Below are 5,000 nucleotides of genomic sequence, written 5' to 3' on the forward strand. Positions count from 1 at the left end.
CGACACGTGATCCAAGACCATGGTGAATCATACACACACACACACACACACACACACACACACACACACACACACACACACACACACACACACACACACACACACACACACACACACACACACCCGCGCGCACCACACACCAAACTCCAACCTCCATTCCAACTCCCCTAATCCTCACTCTAAGCCCTCAAACCCCACTCCAACCCAAACTCCACCTTCAACTCCAACTCCCAACACCAACCCCCAAACTTCAGTTCCTTGGCCAATCAAAACCCCATCAAGGCCGAGACCCGACCCTTTGCTGAACTAACCTTAGGTCAAACTGGGTCACCACGTTAAAAGGTCGGACAGCAAATGCCCGCGATGTTGTCCACTAGACATCACCATGAACCGCATCTCCATTTCCAATATCACGTAACACATAACACGTCATGTGTCGGTCGTTGTATTTACGTAATATATACTCTCTCATGAATACACATCTATACTGTTATTAAAAGGGACCTGCCAGCCCGTCAGTCCGTCAGTGTGTCACACTTTCACACTTCTGTGGGATAATCTCTTTTAAATCCGGCGGAAAGTTACATCAGACTTATGCGATGAGTTGAAAAAGCAAATGGGAAGTGGCACGAGAGATCGCGAAGAGCTACAGTAAAGAGCAAAATAAAACAAAATTAAAATATAAAAGAAATGTATAAACATATAAGTAAATACACAAAAATAAATAAATAGAAATGAATAGAAATAAATAAATAAATAAGTAATACATATGTACGTATATAAGTAGATAAGTCAACAGAAATAAGTAAATGGATGAATAAAAAATTAATATACAAATAAATGAATAGATAATGCACAGATAAACAAATAAATTAATCATTTAATGAAATGATAAAACAATAAAATAAATAAATAATTACAAGCAATGTCATTCAAGGAAATGCCGAGCTGTGAGTAAAACCGTCACCTTAACCCTATGTACTTGCAAAGATAGGGAAAGGAACAACCACTGGCAGCCGTTAGATTCAGGCCCGGATCTAGGTAATGTGAAGAGAGAATGAAAACAATGCTCGACAGCAGCAACGAACACACACACACACACACACACACACACACACACACACACACACACACACACACACACACACGCGCGCACGCACGCACACACACACACACACACACACACACACACACACACACACACACACATATATATATATATATATATATACATATGTATATATATATATATATATATACATATATATATATATATAATATATATATATGTATGTATGTATGTATGTATCATATATATTTTCTCCATCTTATGAGGAGTTAACCAAGTCAAAGCATCCCTTCACCCGCCACGGCCACGTAGTTTATGGAGCAGACAGGAAGAGTATATAATTCAGAATATTATTCAATTTCTTTTGGAAGGTTAAACAAATTATATATATATTTTTTACTCTTCAGGCATATTATTTCGATTTTGGCTGACATCAGACGATTTAATTCAGTTCAGGGAGACCTATCAATAGAGAAATGATCAATGAGACCAGGTACATCCTCAGCCCGAAATAGGTCGCCTTAGTCCACTTCGACGTCATCTGTGGTCTTGCCATCCAGTGTGAGGGTTCCTCACTTTTCGGAACCCTGGCATTGACATGGCGTCATATAGCAAGTTATGACTTCTACGGGCGTCCAATTGATCAACGGGATCTTCGGCTTCTTCAAGATTACCTCCACCTTTATCGGGCGCTTCCTCCTTACGGGCAGAGGATCCAAGAGGTGTGCAGAGAACAAGGAAGAGCCTGCACCTCTCGCCCAAGAAGAACCCGAAGTCTGGAGCGATGCCCTCCAGTACTTCGAGGAAGATATTGTAGGTCAGGACTCCGGCTGCAGGTCCTGCAAAAACCTCGTAATGGAGAACAAAATGCTGCTAGAGGGGCTGGAAGAAGAGATGCTGCTGGCAGCACATCTCAGAAACGTTATCGAGGACCTTAAGACCTCTCTAGCAGCCCGAGGTTGAATTGAAGCCCTCACAATGGTCGTCACCCGAGGCCTACGCCCATCTGTCAAATGATGTACATCGCCCACAATAAGAAATTCTCTGATTCCTCGCAGGAGAGGACTCTTGAAGAAGAACTAAAGCCCCAATAGTCGTCAATGGAAGACTACGCCCACGTGGACAAAGATGCAAATAGCCCACCACATGAAGGCGTCTATTTACTCTCTGGAGACAGCTCCTGAGGAAGACGTCATCGGTCTTACCATTCCTTAATTAAACTTGTATCTGCAGACCGTTCTAACAGCAGCCACAATTTCATGGACTCTTCCTCTTCTTCATCCTTCTGGGAGTTCTTACTTCGAGTTTTCGAACTCAAACCGGGCGACCTTGATACTCGATGTCCCAAATATCAGCCCTCGTGCTTTTACTGACCTCACGCTTTAAAGACGCTCAGCCCACTACTGTACATCAGGGTCGTCCCTCAGCTGAATAAAATCACCTGGCGTCACCGGAAACAGAATCTTCCTCATTTGTTTCCCTGGTCATCAATTCGCTGTGGCAGGTACGGTTTCGTCCCCGCCCCGTGACAATAAAGCTCCGCCTCGATCCTGAACGAGGTCACTGATACCTGTCACTTGCCCTGGCTGCTCGACGAATGAAGCTCAATGCTGGTGGCTTCGGCCATAGCAAAACTTCTTCATGCACAAGCTCCTCATCTTACAGAATATTTTGATGTATTAAACAAACAGTTTGAGGTATTCTTTCGTATGTATAGAATGATTTACTGATGTAGGTAATAAGGCTATTTTTTGTTCTTACATGTTTTGTCGTGTGTTTGGCTTGTTAACACCCTCTTAATACAAAGATCCTGGTAACATTTTCCGGTACCGCAAGATACTGAACACAAACAGGATCTTGAAAAAAAAGTTATTCCCCACGTAATCATGATATCTGCTTGCTTTGATTTTGCCATTCACCTGTTCCCTATTTTAGAAGTTTTTTTTATCATCATCATCATCATCATTACTATTATTATTATTATTGCTGTTATTATTATTATTATTATTATTGTTATTATATTTATTGTCATTATCATTATAGATTATTGTTAATTATCATTAATTATTATTATCATTATTATTATGTGTGTGTGTGTGTGTGTGTGTGTGTGTATGTGTGTGTGTTTTGTTTGTGTGTGCATGTGCGTGTGATTCATCATGGTCTTGGAACACGTGTTGGACTCGTGATCGACAGCTATTCTCTCCCTGAAGACAGCTCAGATCTCATATATGAACGATCAATCTATGGGTTATCCTGTGACCTTAAACGCACACACACACACCCAACTCCCCGCCCATTGTAACCATATGAGAAATTCGCTAGTGAATAATTTTTATGACACGTGTTGTTTTACTCGAGATCTTTCGACCCAATAAGAGGTCATCTTCAGGAGTTCCAATAAAAACAATGATGCAAGAGACAGAAATGACATATGGAGTCTGGTGGGGGGGATTTTGTAACCGCGAATAAACCCTGGATGAGAGTGTTGACGTGGCTACCCACGGAGCGCCAACAAGTTGCCCGTAGGTTGCTAGTAAGGTTTTTTTCATTAATGGGAGTGAAACTTCAGATTGTAGCTGTATATTGATTGATGGTCTATTCAGACGAATAAAATTTTATTCTGCCATCCTTAATCTCCTTCTGCCTTGTTTTCGATACAGTACCGATGTTTGCGTTTGTAGTTGTTGTCTGGTGAGGGAGTGTCCGTGCATGTTACTGATGTGACGGAGTATGCAAATGCGCTGTCATACTTTTTGACAAGGTGGTAGTAGTTGAACCTATATATGATGAATTGAGGCGGCTGCAGTCACCAAAGTTGCAAGAAAATTGGCATATAAGATTCACCTCTTGTAAAGGCCTTGTCTGTGGGAGGCAGCTATTTTTCATGATGAAGCTTGATGTTATATTTGTTTTGTAGAAAATTATGAGTTTCAGAATGGCGTTGAGGTCTGCAGGGGTCACATTGTTGCTGATTATCTTTTTATAGCCTTTTCGTCTTCTTTGTGTTCGGAGGACATGAAGTTCTTGTAGAGGGGAATGTTACAGTGTATTTTTCTTAGTGAGGGGGCTTGTGTCATGATACTATGTAAATACCCCTTTATCGTCTCATCAACTAATTGTTCAGGTTAACCATTTTTGACAAGGAGCTGTGAGACTCTCTGCATTTCAGCATTGGTGGCAGTCAAAGTAGAAAAATGTGTGAGGGAACTCTTAACGAAATAGTTGACCACACTCCTGGGACATTTCTCTGGGCACTCACTAGCACCGTTGAGATAGAAACTCGGGCCCAGAGAAATACCGCAGGAGTGTGGTAAATTATTTCGTTAAGAACGCCATTACACGCACACACACCCGCACACACACACACACACACACACACACACACACACACACACACAAGAACATAAGAATAAAGGAGATTGCAAGAGACCATAAGGCCTACACTAGGCAGCTCCGTATCCATCACCACCTGTCGTCCCGCACGCACACGCACACACACACACACCACACACACACACACACACACACAGACACACACACACACATATGCACACAAAAAACACACATACACACACACGCACGCACGCACACATACACACACACACACACCCACACACACACACACACACACACACACACACACACACACACACACACACACACACGTGTGTGTGTGTGTGTGTGTGTGTGTAGTGTGTATCTACGTATGTATGTATGTATGTATGTATGTATGTATGTATGTATGTATGTATGTATGTATGTATGTATGTATGTATCTTTTCCTCATCCCAAAGAAGACCACCTCAGTCCATTTCGACGTCATCTGTGGTCTTGTCATCGAGTGTGAGGGTTCCTCACTTTTCGGAACCATTGCATTGACATGGCGTCATACTGCAAGTTATGACCTCCACGGGCGCCCAATTGATCA

This window comes from Oratosquilla oratoria, chromosome 33 (assembly GCF_046742065.1).
Source record: "Oratosquilla oratoria isolate Oo_2021 chromosome 33, ASM4674206v1, whole genome shotgun sequence".
Classification (NCBI taxonomy): domain Eukaryota; kingdom Metazoa; phylum Arthropoda; class Malacostraca; order Stomatopoda; family Squillidae; genus Oratosquilla; species Oratosquilla oratoria.